Source organism: Polistes fuscatus, unplaced genomic scaffold, assembly GCF_010416935.1.
Source record: "Polistes fuscatus isolate 324 unplaced genomic scaffold, CU_Pfus_HIC Scaffold1, whole genome shotgun sequence".
NCBI lineage: Eukaryota > Metazoa > Arthropoda > Insecta > Hymenoptera > Vespidae > Polistes > Polistes fuscatus.
The window spans coordinates 16,410,598-16,430,111 of record NW_025112997.1 but is presented as its reverse complement, the minus strand read 5'-3'; the positions used below and the strand labels follow the sequence as shown (position 1 = coordinate 16,430,111).

The 19,514-nt window shown below is 29.7% G+C and overlaps 1 protein-coding gene across 1 annotated transcript in view; it reads left to right on the top strand.

Moving 5' to 3' along the window:
* The first annotated feature begins 2,762 nt into the window (after positions 1-2,762).
* Positions 2,763-19,514, top strand: part of LOC122516660 (somatostatin receptor type 2-like) — a 62,638-nt gene continuing 45,886 nt past the window's right edge. Inside the window, exon 1 of the mRNA XM_043634644.1 lies at positions 2,763-3,158. The gene's annotated coding sequence lies outside the window, so the exon portion shown is untranslated. The remainder of the gene's footprint in view (positions 3,159-19,514) is intronic.

Sequence of the window (19,514 nt, the reverse complement as noted above, 5' to 3'; positions counted from 1 at the left end):
TCTTATTTCAATTTTTAAATGCGCCGAACATATTGTTAAAGATGAACTAATAAATAACTTTATAAGAACATATAATATTTCCTATTTTGTAACGATAATTTGGAATATCTTATTTTTTTGTTAACATTCACTTTATAATAAGAATAAGAACATATTTTGCAGCAATTTAGAAATATTATTTCCATAAAGCGTAATTAAAAGGTGATAGAAAGAAAGAAAGAAAGAGAGAGACCGATAAAAAATCATCTTATGGATATATTCAAATTGAATTTTGGTAATTTGTGAAATGAGAAAATCCTTGACATGTTCTTACGAAAAAAATTTAATTCTCGGCTTGTTCAGAAACAGGTAATACGGATCGTGGCGTGGGTTGCGCCTTCATCGGTTTGCTACTCCCTTGCTATAAATCTACTTGTCTTCCTTGGTATACATATAATACTACTACTGCATAGGTATACCGACGTATCTTGTTCGTTCTTTCGTTTATATATACCAGAAATGCTTCCCTGTCGCTGGATAAACTAATTTATGAGACACGCACTCGACAAAGAGAAACGAACACCATGACGCTCATAAGAATAGCCATGACATTCATATATTTCTTTCTTTGTAACATTGCAATGTGCATTTATTGTATGCACCCTTTTTACATTGGAACAACGTTAAGGATTTTGTTAGTTCTCTTTAAATATCGATGTTTTAAATTTGTCTATATATTTTTATTTTCCGAGAAATAATAAATTTGTCTCTTTAAGTAAAGATTGAAAAATAAGAAAAATTCACACGATGTGAATAATATTACACATTACAGATAAGAATATTATATTTATTTTTTTTTCATTATTTTCATTGCAATATTTTTATTAAGAGTTACTCCTGAAGTTTTTATTGATTTTTTTGTTATTTCTTATTGTTAGTTTTTGTTTAGAATTAGGATAAGATGGATAATTCCAATTAGAATAAGAATTAGGGTAAACGGTATTTTTTAAAGTACATTTTCATTTAGATCGTTTTGCATAGAAGGTAGAATTTCTTGTTAAAAGCAATGATCAAGGTATTTTGTACTTTGGATTCTGAATTTCTCATTTCGTAGAATGACGCCCCTGATATGCTTTCTTCCATATGATTACACGCGATATGAAGTTAAGCTCTCGTCAGAGATACAAATTAAATTCCTATTTTTCATATTTTACCTTTGTCTACGTATTTTTCTTTGATTCCTGTCTTTGTCTTTTTTCGTTTTCCTTTCGTTTATTTTCTTTTCATTATATAATAAATAAAAGTCTTATGATTTTACAAAATTGTAATGATTTTGTAATTTTTATATAAATTGTATGTTTTTTAGATTCAAATAGAGAGATAATTGCCATGTTTTTGTTTTAAGGTTTTATTATTTCATTCATTTAATTCTTATGATATTTTTTATTCAAGAACTCGATAAATTAGGAAATCAGAATTCATGATCTTATTCGAAGATGATAAAACTCTAGGAGATTATGCGATATATCTCGGAAGGAGATAAGTGGTAATATAACTTTAAAGTTCAATAATTAGAAATCTTGTCGATTGCGGTTTGAATAATTATGATTAATTAGGTCTTAAATTATGTAAAGTATTCGCAGTAAAGGTCTTAAGAGAAAAACAATTAAAATTTCGAACGTTTTACATTTAATATAATATCAGTTTTATAAAATAAGAATTAATATTGAAAACGAAATATACTTAAAATGTTTATAATAATAATAATAATAGTGTATTTATTTAGCTTCGCAGTCACACACGAATAGGATTTGCTTTTCTAACAACAATTTTAAGCTTTCTTATTCATTTATTTTTCTATTCACCCATCCACTAATAATAACTTCTATTAATGTTTCTTACGCAACTAAATATGTTCAACTTTATCCTAACTTTTGCAGTTTCCTTGATCTTGAATCGTTTATTGCATATTTACTATCCCCTTTTTTTCTCTTTTCTTTTACTTTGAAACTTTTTTAACCAATTTATTACGTAGTTGCATAATTTCTGTCGTATTTTTTTCTGAACGATGTCTGATTTTTTGCGAATAGAAGTTTTTTTATTATTGGAAATTGAAAAACTGCCTACCTTCTAAATGAAGGCAAATTGTTGACAATAAGGGTCTATATATAATTAATTAAATAAATGTCTAATCCCCTCCCCCCAAGTTTCGATGATTTACATTAATTTCAAATACGACAAATTTATTGTATGGTTATGCTACGACCAAATATAATTATCCTGTCATTGCTTCCATTTATTATTTCCATTAAAATAATTACATTTTCAATTTCTCTACAGTTCCTTATTTTTAATATCAATAAATAATTTAGCTTAGTGTAATACATACGCATACAAGTTATATATTAAATAGATATCATATAAGGATTAATAATCCTTATAATACTATAATTGAATGATATAAAAAATAATATATAAAAATATAACATTTGTGAAAAAAAGAGACCAATTTATTAAAATGTTCCAACGTTAAAACAAGCTCTCAACAAAGAAAGAGAATTTGATTCGGATCATAAATCATTGTATGAAAAAAATAGTTGAATTTTAATTAGAGGAATTTAAAGTAAGACGAAGAAGAAGAAGAAGAAGAAGGAGAGAGAAGGAGTTAATCAAGGGTGCGCGCGCATGCGTTTGACACATACATACATGCGTTCATGATCGCGAGAGTTCGGCGTCGTCGCGTTACCGTCGCGACGCTCTCCGACGCTTTGCTCACGACGCTGTGAGATCCCGCGAGGGCAGTGCGCGTTTATACGTCGCGACGATCGTTTCAATGATTTTTTGTTTATGTGTCCTCTGTACTTATACATTTTTTAGTTCTTTGTCTCTTTCGCATATCGATCAACTTACTCTCACGGAGTTGTGAGTTGTCACGTCAACGTGACGTCCTTAATCTAAACTCGTTTATAAAAAGAAACATTTTAATTAATAGAGTGAAAACATAGGGAAAAATCATCATAGCGACAAGTGGTCCACGTGGAGGTAGCAGCATCTTCGAGAACAAGATTTTGAGTTTTCTCCGACAATAACAAGACACTTCTTTGATTTGCGGATTCGTTTGTTCCAGTTTATCACAATTTTTAGATCATGCAGTTCTTTGACTTGGATTGGATAATAAGGTAAACACGAATTCATATATATATATATATATATTAGATATATTAGAATGAAATTTTAGAGATACTCATTTTATTTCTGATTTATAAATATATGAGTTTGATACAAGCTTAACACGAGGAATACTGTTTTTGATTTTAATAGAAATTTTTCATTCGAGTTATTTTATTTTGATTGTATTATTATAATAACACGTGATTCTTTCAACGTTCAGCTCCAGTGAGTTATAATGAAAAGGAAAAAGAAAGTAATTTGATAGACATGTAAAATTTCTATTATGAAGATAGACGTTTATTTCATTCTTATCGTAACATCGATAGGTGTTTGGAAAAAAAACGTGTTAGAAAGGCTATTCATCTTCAGGCACAAATTATATTATTTTTAATATATTTACCATGGACTAAAAATAGTTCCAAATGACATCTTATCTATATTTTTCTTACTCGTAAAAATATTATTATTGTTTATTTCACATTTTGTAATAAATGTATTCATTTAAAATTGAAAATAAATCAATGTATTCGTTAAAAATTTATTGATATACAAAGAGAGATTGAGATGTTTATTGTTAGATAATAACACCTTATCGATTAGATTGATTCGTTGATTTCTAAGGATCCATTCGTTAAAATTCTCATGCTTGCAAGTTTGTATATGTATCTATACATACATGTATATACACACACATGTAGATGGTGTGTACGTGGCACGTTGACTTTCCTTCTTCTATCCTTCTTATCCCTTCTTGGTAACTCCACAGTGATATCGACTCTAAGGCTCCACATGCACTTCCACCAAAGATATTCTACTTTTAGTTTTCTTTCGCAAAGAACTCGACGTTTTTTGGAGAAGGGGAAAGCTTTCACGTAATACTCGTGCCTTGAATCTTATCAAGATAGGAGATTGTTGTAAGGAAATTGCGATCGACATTTTTGTGAAACCGAGGAAAGGGCATTTGAATTTCTAAAATCAAGAGAGAGAGACAAAGAGAAAAGGGAGAAAGAGAAACAGATAGAGATTCACGTGAGTATTCTCTATAGAACCTTTATCGTTATGTCTCATACGATAACGATCGCGAGTAAAAACGTCGCTTTTTCTCTTATAGAAAAAAATTCGTAAAAATTTACCAAACGAAGAAAGAATTTTTTTTTTCAAATTCGAGATTTAATTTTTCGATAAATAAATAGCATTTCCTGCGTATATCGTTTAGAATTTAAATATAAATGCCATATGTTTCGTTAACTTCGCAAGTTTTTTTTTTCTTATCGTAGAGAAGTTGATTGAAGAAATATGTTGGTTTATTTCGTAAAAAAATGTTGACAACGTGAGAAAACTCAATTTTGACAATCTCTAATGCCAATTAGTACGTTCGAAGCAAATTATAAGAATTCGAAACATTTTTTTTATAATTGATGTGGAAATATGATTTTTTAGTTAACTCGTCGAAAACAGGTGTATATATGTGTTTGTGTACAGTATATATATATATATATATATACATACAAGAATACCTTCAGCGTAGAAAAGAATTGTTTCTGTCTCTGGCATCGTTGTATGTTTCTGTCAAGGAACACGTCCTGGAAAAATATGTATTCGGTCATTATCTTTCTTTTTCTTCTTTTCTAGGTCATCCTTTATCGCAGTGTAAGAAGGTAGAGATTTCTTTTGATTTTTTCTTCTCTTTATTTGTCTTATATCTAACGTAGCTAATATATTTATATACATATATATTCATGTATGTATGTATGCAAAAATGTTTTCCGGTACTATTCGGAATAAATTTGGTCAAGTATAATAAGTGACCAGTGTTACTTTCATATTTTTGTATCAATTGCTTTGATATGGAGTGTAAGTGACATTTGGTAACCGAAAACATCGAATTTGTTGCTATGAAGTCTTTTGGCACAAAGTAGAAAATAACACTTGGAAATCGGATAAAATCAAATGTTTTATAATTCATATATTGTTTTAATATTATGTACATATTATTTTTTTAAATAGGTATATAGGTATATAAATATTATATTATATATTATTCTTTACAGAGTAAAGAATAACATTTGAAAATCGGAAAAATCAAATTTGTTAAAATTCTGTATTTTTTGTGTGTATTATATATGTATTATATTATATTTGTAAGCACATAAATTGTTAATATATAATATATTTATTATAATATTGATAATAAATATATTTCCTCGAGAGAGAAGAAGTTTAAATTTGTTTGCCTTTTCACGTGGTATTCTTCTCATCTGTTTCGAAACTTAATCGTACTTCGGTCTATAAGCCGGTTGAGCGTTCGAAAGTGCTAAGTTTGAGTGCATAATAAATTCTTCGTGTTATGTTCCTTGCGGTTAAATTCTCACGAATAATCGATCCTATCTTGAAACAGTTTCTGAAAAATTAGGGCTTTTGAAAAAAGGAAAAAAATTAAAAAAAAAAGACCTTGTCGATTACAGAAATATTAGTACAAGTATTTCCCTTTTAATAGATCGTTATTTTATTTAGAAGTTATTGCTTTTAAGTGATTACGGTTTAATTGTTCATATAAAAATGTAAGTATATTCTTATATTTGATTGCATATGAGAAAATATTCGAGATTAATTTATAGAATTTATTTATTTATTATCGTACGCATATAACAAATTAATTGTTTATATAATACTTATTCGATGATTTATTTAAAAGTAAATAAGTTCCATATCAAATGTACTTACTTAGAAAAAAATAATAAGCAATATATTTCAAAGGTATTCCAGAGGAGTAGAATTTAGAAGACGTGACGAATAGTTTAAAGGAGTTGCGGGAGAATAGGAAAATAAGGAGGGTCGAAGTTCCATTATGAGGGTAAAACTCTTACTCGTTCATGCTTGGTTAAATACGTTTAAGTTTAACTTAAGTAAATATGCATTGAGTCTTCTCGCGTGTCGCGAGTTATGATCGATCGTGACTGGTATATGTCATCCCCTCCTTGGCCCCTTGCACACCTATCTTAAGTGGTAGGTCTTAATTATTCTCGTAAATCTTGTCGCATTCAGCTTCTAAGACATTATTCGTATTCACATGACTTCTCTGTAATTACATTTGCAAATGTATTTTCCTAATATTATGATATTTAATTAGGTTTCTTTTCTTTTTCTTTCTTTTCCTTTTTCAAACTTTTATCTTATTTTTCATCGCATTAAAAGTTTATTATTCTCTACGATTCGGCAAATACGAAAAAAGCATATAGTATATCTATATATATGTATCGGATGATGTTATTGGTAAAACCATCGATCGTCCAACTTTGAAATTTTTCCATCTTTATGGCTATCTACCTTGTCACTAAGTGCATTCAATTTCTCATATGGCGCATATGTTTCTCTCTTATCGTCGCTTGAGACATATCGTAACTCACAACGAGATTCTCCCTTTGAAATTTATAAAATGCCACGTTCGACACTTACATATTTCTAGATTTTTCATTAGATATTTTACAAAATGTTCTCCAAATTGTTCAATATTAAATTACTTATTAGACTATCTGGTTTTACAAAGATTAACTATTTATTTCCTCTTCTTCTTCTTCTTATTATTATTATTATTATTATTATTATTAGGACTACGTCCTGTTATATAACTATTTACACTTGATCCGTATATTTTTATTAAAATTGTACATTTCCAGATTTAGAATATCGTGTCGAGGGTAATCGATACAACGGAAATCGAAGATGAGCGTTCCAGACAGATTTGGTAATCTTATCGATTATGATGAATTTTAAGATGTCTCATCTTTCTATTCAGAATGCATGAACGAGTCAGCTAAAAGGTCATCTCATTCGACCATCGCAGTTTTGTGAAGTAGTATTTTCATTTTATGGAAATAGTTCAGTATAGACTTCCTTTTTCTTTCCTTTTTTTTTTCTTTTTTTTTCCTTTCTTTTTCTTCTTTCTTTTTCTCTTTTAGTCTGACCAAAAGTTATTTTTATCGTTTCCAACGTTGTCTCGTGTTACCAACCGCAATATACGTAAGTTTTTTTTTCTTACCAATAGTAGCACCAAGTTTCCCCACGTAAAAGCAATTTTCTATGCAATATTCAATGTCGAGCTTTTACTACGCAAGAGGGATAGCCAGTTTTACGTGTTGCGTGTACGACTTTTCATGTCGTCGTCGTCGTCGTTGTCGTCGAATGATGCTATTTCCGTGAGAAACGAAATGTCCTATTGTTTGTTTAAATATCCCATTATGTTTTTTTCCCCTGATTCTAATATTCTTCTTTTTTTTTATTATTCGTAAAATATACCCGTAGAAGAGTTGCTTTTTTCTTAAGTTAAAATGTAATAAAAGTATTTATTATATATAAGTATTTATTTATTTTATTTATTATTATATATTTATTTTATTTTTATTATATATTATTATATATAAGTATTTATTATATATAAATAAAGGTATATTTATTAAGATTGAAAGAAGAAAAATAAATATTAATATTAATATAATATTAGTTTGATATATAAATAGTTATTACTAATATAATATTAGTCTGACATCTCTCATTTGTCAAATATTATCGAAAAGTATTTTGGCGAGGAGATTATTGAAAGATTTTTATTGATGATTTTTCCAACGCTTCAAGATTACGCCATTGTACGAACGATATGAAAAATTATACCGTTGTTTAAAAAGAATGTGCGAGCTAATGTATATATATATTATTTACGATCTATCATAAAATATATCTGTATTTCTGTTAATGTCTTATCCACTTCGTTTATTACAGTTTTTCTCGTGGAATAACGATTCCTTCGACGCTACGTAGTAGCTTTCTTTCGTTGCCAAATGGCGACTGTTTTGAGAAGTGCTCCTTAACGAGCGAAGCAAAAATTTCCAACGATATTATCCCGTAAGCGTTAATTCTTTAGAGAAAAAGAAAGACTCTCAACGTCAGATAGGAATAGATTTTTTCTATGTACCTACTCTCAGAAATTAAACTTTATCGATTCTAGTTGTCACAATGTGATTTATCGAGATTAGTTTTTAAAACTTTTATTTGTGTATATAAGGATATCGTATTTGTTAAAGTTTCTATTAAATAATCTTTTTTTATTTGATGTACTTCTCGAAGTTATTTGTTAATTAAGTTATTATGTTTTTTACAGAGTGGACTTCGAAGATCCATTTTTAGCAGATAATCGAAATAAATATTTCTAAATGATTCAGTTCGTTTTAAAGATATTTTTGATTGATTACATTCTAATTTAATGATTGAAAAATGTGGTGAGCGTTAAAAGTTTCTATCATAGATCTTTCCGCGTTTTAATAAAGTATGTCGTTTACTGTACATCGTTTCGTTGGTTCTATCAAATTTTTGTTCATAGATCATACTATACTTTAAAAAATAACTTCTTGAAGTTATAGCGATCAAAACGATCACTTATCGTTAGAATGACAAAAGTACAATAAGGTGGTTATAACAGTAGTTTATCTGAAAATGATTTAGATTATAAATTTGGTCAATATACAGGTTGTTTTCAAAATTGTTTTACTTGGAAAAGAAAAACAAAATAAAATGTCAAAAAATATATCGATTTATTAATAGAATTAGAATATTTTATTTTTCATTTTATTTTCATTCATGGTTCCACGATGCTGCCAATTCAAATACTTCAAAAAATCCAAAAAAACACTATCGAAAAATGCCAAATAGCGCAATAGCACTCTTTTAATTAGGTGCGAAGATATTCAATCGGCGTGATATCGCTCGTTTTCTTTTTTCTCGAAAAATCCCAATCACCGAGATATCGAATGCGATATATATATGGATTTTTATAGTTGAACGGACATTTCAACTGTTCAAAGTGCATCGTCAGTTGTCCCCAAATAATTTATTTCGAAATGAAATCTAAAGAGCTCGTGTTCGCGCTGCGTGGGATCCAAACGATTAAAAAAGCTTTTTTAATATTTTTCGGTTCAATGAATCAACTTTCGGGATATCTCGTGTAAAATAGGTATATTTCGAAAAAAGGTATTTTCGATAATTCTTCAAAGAAGAGATTTCGATTGATTTTTCTTTAGCTTTGAAATTTGTTTCTTAAGCAATTCTATAACAAAAAACTCTTTTTCATTTAAACAATATAGATGTTACTTAACGAACCTGTCATTTTCAGGTAACAATAGACATAATCGAGCATCTCAAAGGATCGATAATTGAAATCGATGAGGTAGAATCGAACTCGGAAACAATCTAATCGTAGCGAACGCGTTGATGGCGCGTGGATTCGTCTCTCATTTACGTATACATTTACTCTTCGCTATTATCACGATTCTCCTTCGAACAGAGACGGTACTTAACTGTTACATCCAAACTCGTCAAGTTTAGGAGGTGGTTCGACTTCGAGATGTTAGATCCTGATGTACTCCGGTATCCAAGGGTTGTTGCATCTCTCGTCGTTAGTGAATGCGGTTGAGCACGAGCACTCACCTACCTTCAGAGTACTTACATATATACGAAGGTTTCATGTCCGATCTTCGCATGTTCGTAACGTAAGTTCTTGTTCGTTGTTTGTGGCTAGCCCATTGAGAGACGGATACTCTTCAAGAGAAAAAGAAGAAATTGGTATGAAGAAGAATAAAATCAAAAGGAATAGGTAGATAGATTTATTATAATGTTTGTATATATATATAGTATCTATTTTTCAACAAGAAATAAGGAAAGCAATTAATACTTGTATGCATAATACATAACAATAATATTAAATAGACATATAAATTATAATAAACCTAAGTGTAGATATAAAATAGAAACAAACTGAAATTTTTATTTATTGTTAGAAAAAGTATCGTAGGTGATATTCACTTTTTTATACATATATAAACAATATTACTATTGATCTATTAATCAAATTATATATATATATACACTTTTTCTCTATTAATTTTTAACCCCTTGGGTACATTTGACGTCTGAGACACGTCATTCACTTTTTTCCCTAGGAGCGGATGACGTGTCTAAGACGTCAAACCAAAAATTAAACTTTTAGGTACAATTTATTTCATTTAGTTTTATTTTGTTGTTATTAATTTATTTTTGTTTTGCAATTCTAATTACTTGAAGACATCTTAATACTACATATGTCACCAATATTTTAGAAATAAATACATTCTTATCCAAAATGTACTGCCTTTACATACTACTCCAAGCAACCAAAAATTATTTTCGTTCCACATGCAAATATTTTCTCAAATAAATCCGTACCCAAGGGGTTAATAGAGTAATAGAGATAGGTAATAAGAGTACGGAAGTAGATAAATCGGATATAGTAAAGAATGAAAGTCAAGGATGTGCAAAAGTTTAGACATTGTTGGAAAGCAAGACATCTTAGATAGTCAGGGTAGGAAAGATATAAAGAGAAAAAGAGAGAAATACATAGACTAAAGAGACAGAGAACAAGAACGGATCCGCCCTAGAATGGTTTGCTCTTCGAGTTGGCCGCTGCCGCACCCTCTTGACTCTGACATGCGCCATGACCCGTATATAGGTAGCCATAGGTATACGTTCCACTGTTTTTCCACGTATCCGCGTGTTCGTAAATAAAAAAAAAACGTAAAAAAAAAAAACAAAAGAAATGCTCGATCGTATTAGACTGCGGTTTTATTCCTTCGCTTTTCTTATCTTCACTCATTCTTTCTCTCTTTCTCGTTCTTTTTTTCCTTTCTGAGTTTGGAATCCTTCGTGATCCTCTTCAAATACAGTGGATATGTCGTATCGGCACGTACGGGTGTTGCATTAGTTGTGTTGCTCCTCTCTCCCTCTTTTTCTTTTTCCTTGGACACGTGCGCTGCGTGCGTACATTTTTTACGTAACAATGTGTGTTTAACTTCTACAGTATTTCTTGCGAGGCATATTATACCGTTCGCGTATTTCAAATGAAAAAAATAATACGTGTAAAACGACAGTTTCGAAAAGTTGTTGTTCTTTAATTTCTTATTTCTTTTTTTTTTTTTTGTTTTTCCTTTTTTCCTTGCTTTTTAATTTTTGATCCTCGTTTAATGAGAATTCATTTCTCGGATAACATTGATAACATACTCGTTATATTCTTTTTTTTCAATTTGTGTGTAAATAAAATTGTTTTGTAACTTCGTAATTTTTATTACGATATTTTCGAAGCGTAAATAATTTGTCGAAACTTAGTTAGTTGAAGTTTCATATTTCTTATTTGAAAGGATATAAAAAGGTAGAAACGTGATCTTTATAGGATAACGATATCAAAGTTATTTTTCAATGCATATCGATGTTATACATGATTATATTTTGAAATACGTTGTTTAACGATCAGATCATTTGTTTTTATTTGATAAATTTAGGAAAATAAATAAGAGGAAACATTTTCGTCATTCGATTATTGTTTAACAAAAAGATCACTTCTACGTGAGCGCAAATATTTGAATAAATTTCAGTGTTTCTTTCTCTCTCTACCTCTCTCTCTCTCGATTTCGCGCATATTCATTTTGATGTTTCTCCACACGCACTTTATTCATATAAAGCTATCGAGCCGAGGGAGTGTACACGTTTTTGTATAGACACACGAATACGCATTCGCGTTACGTGCTTTCTCCGTTAACGCGCGGGATTTATTGTTCTCGCGTTAAGATAGCTACGACGACTCACCCCTTATGTTAGTCTTTTTATCATTTTTATTTTGCAAAAGCTCGTTTCGGTGATACGATAAATTCAAGGAATCTTTCGATTATTTCAAATATGCCTCGACGATTCAAATTATTATTATTATTATTATTCATGATTTCGAGCCGATAATTTTATTGGAAATTTTATAATTGGAAATCATATACGTTTATTTAAATGTTTCAAATATTTCATTAAATGTACACTGAATTTTAATAGAGATCGCATTGTTTTTGACAATCGTTTTTATTATACGTGTAGTTTATACATTACACATTAGATATTTCTAATAAGATTTTTAATTTTTTGACATAGAATTTCTAACGAAAATATTTCAATATTGATAGGATTGATTAGAATATATCTATATATATTGGGCGGTACAATTTGATAGGATTATGATTTTATTATACATGTAAAACTAAATGGAAAAAAGGAAATAATAATTTTAAGCAAAGTTTCAATCCTAAGCTTGGCAGTAATAGCAATAAAAATATTATTTTCAAATTTTTTTAGCCTTATAAGCATGGAATATGGTAACGAAATCAGCTCACGTGAAGATGAGACATTAAACAACATAATACTGCGATACTTGCTCCGACAAGTCCAGGATGAATCTTGACAATTGTTTTATAAAATATCATATTAATTGTAAGCAACAATACAGAACTTAACATTTAAGAAATTTTCTTCTTCGGGATGTAAAGAGATATACAATTTTAGATTATATAATAAATATAATTAATAATAATTATATTTATTAATAATATTTATTAAATTAAATTTATAATTTTTTTTTGATATTACAATATTTAAAATAGTTTTATTTGTTAATTTGTATGCGAAATCATTTTAAGCTAGCTGCAAGTAATACGTTAAATATGGGGGAAAGGGTTAAAATGTGATAAAATAGTTCATATTACTTAATTTTGATTATAAGGTTTAAAGTGTTTATTTTTTAGCGTCTGTGTGTACAGATTTTTGTAAATCTTGAGGATAAATCGCTATTGATTTTGTATATCGTAAGCGATTATAGGATAGTATACGTTTATAGTGTTCATATGTATATGTATTAACGTTAAGAGGATAAATGAATAATCCAGGATAAATTGTCCGATGTCAAACGAGCTTCGATCAGATATGAATTTTCATTTCCGTCTTGAAATTGCCGAATTTGTCTAATTAACACTACCTTCGCAATTTTTAATGTTTTCTTTCACTTATTGCATTAATAATGAATAATCTTATAATTCAATAAAGATAGAAACATAATAAACTTTAGTTTCACTTCAGTCGCGTGTGGATCTCGTAAACTTTGTTTTTTTATATAAAAGGAACATCACATATAATTTTGAAAATTAAAGGCTTATTAATAAATAATTTTTATGTTTTAATAAGAAATAGATATTTATTTTTAAAAATCGTATTAAAATAAAAATAAAAAAATTAGATATTTATTTTTAAGAATCATGTTAAAATAAAAATAAAAAAATTAGATATTTATTTTAAAAAATTATTTGAAAATAAGGTTTCAAGTTAAATATTTTCAGCTTTATTCCCTGTGATTCGACGTCACCAGTTAATGGTTAATGCTTGTATTATTGTTGTATGTAGGCTTGAAATCGATAAAGGGTTATCATCAAATAACAACATCGGAAGTGTCGAGAAGCGATGTCTTTCTATTATCCTTGGGATGATGCCGCGAGTTGGTGCGCACGATAACATCGATTTTTCTTTCCCTTCTCTCTTCTCTTATGAATTCTACCATTCGTCTCATTCGCCACGATCGAGAGGTGGTCGTTCACGATTAAGGGGCGCGGCTCTTTTTTCCAGAAGGTGATTTTTCTTTAAGGACGCGATTTCTTCTTTATTTTTTCCTTTCGAATTCTTCCTGCTTTAACGCTTAAGATCGAGGTTTATCTTTTGGATTGGAAAGTGTTCCGTACTTTTCTTTTTTTTTTTCTCCGAGATAAGACAATTGATATCTTTTATATCGACGTTTCATGACATTTTTGTTTTAGATTTCATACCTATGATTATATATATAATCTCATACGATACCTATACGTTTGTTTTTCTCAAATTATTGTAAAAAAAAATACTAAGCAAATACTAATTATTTTTTGTCACCATCTACATAGTCATAGGTACTAATTTATGTATTAATTTTATCGTCAAATTGAAAAATAATCTTTCCCGAGATTTTGGTGTTTTAATTTTATAAATATAAATGTATATTTATACATTATTATTAGATTATTGTTGAGTTATCGAATAGAGAAAAATCTGTCGACATAGAAACGAACTGGCAGATTTTCGATGCTAACTTAATCTCCTTGGATTACGACAGCCCTTCCAACTTTCCTTTCCACATTTCTTGTCTTTATTTCTTTTTTTTTCTCTCTCTATCTCTGTATCTCTGTCTCTCTCTTAAGGAAGATATGATAGTACTTTCGCGAATGTTGTAAGTATATATATATATATGTCTCTCGAGAATATTAACGAGAACGAGCATGAAAAAGAAGATTAAAATAAAAAGATAGCGTAGAAAGGAGAGAAAAGGGCTATCGCGAGTTGTCGGCTCGCTAGACATTTATTTAAAAACGCGAAAGAATGCAAGAAGTAGCATTGAAACGGCAACTACGAAGCAAGAAAAAAGAAAAGGATAAAAGCCTTACATAGAAGAGAATCGTTGTTCTGTTAAAACGGAGAAAACTGGAAAACGAGTGGAAAATAGTCCTGTGAAATTGCGTATCCTCACGTATTACGTTCCTTTTTTTCGATACCTTCTTTTAAAATTTTAAATCTGACACTCCTAGCTTACATTTTTTCCTCTTTTTTTTCTCACAGATTTACGCGTTAATCTTTTCTCATAGACAACGTTGTAATTTTCGTAGTCAAAAGAAGAACGGAACATCTTTCAGGTTTCACTTCCCATATACATAGATTTAATAAGGAAAGTTTTTAGTTTTAATAAGGAAAGAATTGTCGATGAAAAATTTTCAACTTTCTCTTTCTTTCTTTCTTTTTTTTTATTACGTTTCTCTTCATTCCCTCATACTTCTATACATTCGCATTGCTCGTATTGTACTTGATTAATAATCAAACTAACGAAACAACATGTTTGGTAGAGATAAAGAAAATTTGGAATAATCATGTCAAACGATTCGTCAAATTAAGTTTAAGAGAGTTTGCGGGCTGTAAGAAAATAAAAAAAAAAGTTCTCCCAGGAAAATGTTAGCGAACTAAAGAAAAGGTAACATAAAGTCTTTTATGTTGGTTCAAGTTTCAGCTCCAGATTGTATCCCGGGGTCTTGCAACCCGCGTGTTTGACATCACTGTTTTAGAGCGTCATGCGTTGCGTAAAAGCAAAATATTACAGGGAACGATAAATACCGACAATGAAAATGGATATAAAAAGAACGATGAACACGTAGCGGAAATGTGTGTAAGCATGAGTATGTGAACGAATGCAAAGTAAGAGAATGCGAGTGGACGTATTATTTTTGTTTTATCTTCATATTTAAAATGAGCTTTCGTACGTTAAAATCGGTCAAGGATTTTCTCTGAATTTATTCTAGGTGTTAATCCATTGTAAAACCATATCAAACGAATAACTTTAATTCGTGTTGATTTAAACAAAAAAATCAGTATCGTTGATTATTCTCGATATTTCTCAAAGCATTTCCAGCTATGATCTCCGTTGTGATTACATTCTTTTGAATTGATATCGAATGAAATTTTACAATAATTTTTCAACAATACTAATACTTGCGCTAGTATTATTTCGGTGAAAGAATTCGATTTTGGGGTCAAATATACTGGACATATGAGATTTCCTCTTACTCTTTTTTACTTTTGTAAATTTAAACTCGAATTTCGTAATAAATATTATTATTGGATTAGAGTTGATATATTGAAAGTTTTTTCGATATTTGAATAATCGATAATTCGAACATTATTCTCACGTTTCGTTCAGTTAATTTGATCGACAAGTTTTGACAACGAGTTTGAGCGAAAACATAATTTACAATTGTCGTTCGTTGCACCGGTTTTGTTTATTGACTTCGATCAATTCAACGAAACTTTTCGTTGAGTACGTTCGTAATAAAACAAACATCCTCCTCGTCGTTCGAAAATGTCTATTTCTTTTTCAGTTGCCTTGTGATATCGAAAAAGTCAGTTCGATGACACAAAAACTTTCAAAGGAAATGATATCACGTGCTAGGAAAGTACAATTCGATATCGTTTTTACGATATCTTATAAAAATCTAGATATCAACGGTATTCTCACGATTTTTGTTTTCTCTACAAATACTGCTACACGTTTTATAACTTTATAGATTTCCATAAAAAAAGAAAAGGGAAAAAACTAACAGATAAATAAGAACATTTTATTTCGCGAATTCTTACTGCGTAAATTTGTTGGATACATTGAACTCTCTTGGGCACATTTAATATCGTTAAATTCGTATAGGGTTAGATTATGTATTATATGTTTTAGCATCTGCGGATAATTTTTTCTCGTGATTACTATGTTCAAGGTTGCTGCCAGGTTTGAAAAGGATCGGCGTTTTACCGGGAACGAAGCAGTGCAATTCCATTATTCCCTTCGTTTGCGCTCGGCAATTTTCATTCGGAAAGCTTTCAACATTTCCGTGAACAACGCTAGCTTACGTCTTTTCCATGTACCTTTCGTTTCCTTTTTCTTCTTTTTTTTTTTTTTTTCAAATTTCATTTTGCAATCCAAGTTACACGGTGAGCATACGACTCATTTGGGATTCATTAAGCAAAATTCATTCGGACGAAATTCTTGTTTCGTTTGGGAAAAGTAAATTTGTGTTGTTTGGATTGAATAATAAAAATAGAAGAAAGATTTTCACTAGGGTTTTTATAATTAATTTGATTACATTTGCGATTCGTTATTGGGAAAACAAATCGCTATTGTTTGAAAAATCGTCCACGAAGCGTGTGTATGTGTGTGTTAAAAAATAAGATGATTGTACCATTCTTCATATTATTATTATCATTATTTTTGTTTTTCCTTTTTGAAAAATATATAAATTTTCGGTTTCCAAATCAATTATTCGCACGTTTTTTTCTTGTTTTTGTAGTTTAATACTTCCCTCACTATTGTTGCTGTTTTGAATGTGGCTGCTTTTTCTGTATGTTATGTGGTTGTATATGTGTAAACTTGATTTTTTATGACAATGAATGGTGAAATTTTTCGTTATAATTCCTATGATGGACTAATTATTAGTATTATTTAGTATAGAAATTTACTGAAGTATTGCCGATATCAAGAAAGATTTAAAATCTCGTTTGTTAAAATAATAGCGAATTTGTAGCATCTGTTACCAATGAGAGCGTGCGCCTTGCCATAAAATTTTCATCACCGAGAGAAATGATACCCTATACATAGCCTGTACTTTCTATTTTTTCCCTTGGTTTTAGTATCCCTATCGAAAATTCCCAACCTCCCGACCAACCATTTTCAGACCGTTCATAGCCGAAAAGCAGCCACGATGGGAAGGAATTGCTAGGGCGGTTCTCGTGTGTCGCTTCTGCAATTTCCGTTGGTTTCGCTTTGAAAATTACCTTCCGTTGTCTCTGTTTCTTTCTCTTCTGTTTTACTTTTCGCGAAAATGTAAACAAGAAAAGAATAAGAAACAAAAAGAAAGACAGATTCGAGAGGCGTTATTAAAATTATTGATTTTTGTTGTTGTTTTCTATTGTTCGTTCATTCTATACGTTACATGCTAGGTAGAAAATCATAATTAAAAAGTTTTGTCTTTTATAAATCATAGCACATAGAATTTCATATATACATATACATATATACATACACGTGTAAAGTCAGTTGGAAATAATCAATCTAATAGGAATTTAAAAAATAAAAATTATTAGAAAAAATCTAACCGTATTTAACGTGCTGTAATTTCTGTCTAATACAATGGAAAAAGTTGTTATCCGAGATACATTTATGAAAACTTTCCTCTCATTTTGCTGTAGCCGTCCTTGTCGTCGTTGTCGTCGTCGTGGAAACGGCTTGTGCCAATACGCAAGCATCGACGATTCATACGTCATTTATGAAAGAGTAGGTATATAGACACGTGGTATCGAGACACTGAAAAATAAAGAAAGAACTAGGATACGAGAAACGTCATAGACGCAACCTGCGAATAACGAGCATCTTATTTTCTATTTTCTATTTGAATCTTTTGCCTCGTTTATTGTATAAGCGCATTTTCTCGATTGTATCGTGAAATTGGTGAATGGTTGTTGGTGCCTTATGCTTTAATGGAATTTTCCTTATTCGGATTAAGACTTTTCAGGGTAAGCATATAGATAAATGGATTAAATCGTAATTTCGATATGATCCGTTTGTCTTTCTTCTAGGGGTTTAAGACAGTTATGAGATGGTTTTAATTTTTTGTTTGAAAGATAATAATAAGACTCGAAGAAATTTTACAGTAACTGATACACAATCGGAAAATATCAATTATAAAACTGATATGGAATCCATATAATATAAATTTTATGGAATTGAAATCGAAAACGTTATATCCGTAACAATATCATTTTTTCGATAGTTGTAACTGTATCAATCAAAACTGATATGAAGTAAGAGTCGTTTAAAATCGTACACCGTTACGTTTACTAGAGTTTTTCTTGAAAACTATTACTATAGTGTGTTTAGGATGAAGACAATCTAGAAATAAATATAAATTAGCATATTTTTGTATATATTTAAAATAAATGAGTTTAACTTGTGAAAGAATTATTTGTAAAAAGTGAATTAAGCGAATACGAAAATAATGTACAAAAAAATGCTCGTCATTAAAAATCGTACGTACTATTACAATTATAAAAACGATGGGAATGCCTGGTTTTTTCATTTTTAACAGTTAGTTACACATTCTTTGTTTTCACGATTATTTAAATGTTTTTAAATAATCAGAATCAATTTAATACGCATTAAAATAAGAATAATTACATTATAAGTACATTTATATAAACATTAAACAACTCGTAACACAAGTAAATTATAAAATTATTTTAATTCGATATTTGATGACAGGTAAACTTTAAATTTGAAATTGTTTAGCGCCGTTATTAAGATCTAACGTTCGTTTATTCCTCCGGTTATCAAAATATATCAAAACGCTATTAATTCGTGTTCCGACGAATGAAAAATATCGAAATTATTTTCTTTGTATAAGTAAACTTCAAATAATTACTTTTCACTTGTTTAAATACGATATTATTTACACAAGATAATAGTTAACAGCCTGGCCACGTTGGATTATTAGTTCCCGGCACGATTCACTAAAGTTAAACCAACGTGGAAACGGTTGGTAACGTGGATGGGTGAACCGTTAAGAAAAACAAACAAAAACTGCAACCCGTGTGCTGTTGACTCCAAAGAGGCGGAAAAAGACAACTCGACCTCTTTGGTATGGTATTGAATAAGTATGGGAAGAGAGATATATTACCAGAGAAGTACCCCGAACTCGTAAAAAGGGATGAGTAACAAAACAAATATATGCGAGAGTATAATTAATGTTTAAAACAATAGTACATTTCTTTAAACATTAAATATCTATTAATATACTTCGAATATTTAAACAATTTCAATTGGATATTTTATTAGGTGAAAGCTTTTAATTCTAAATCTTCACTGA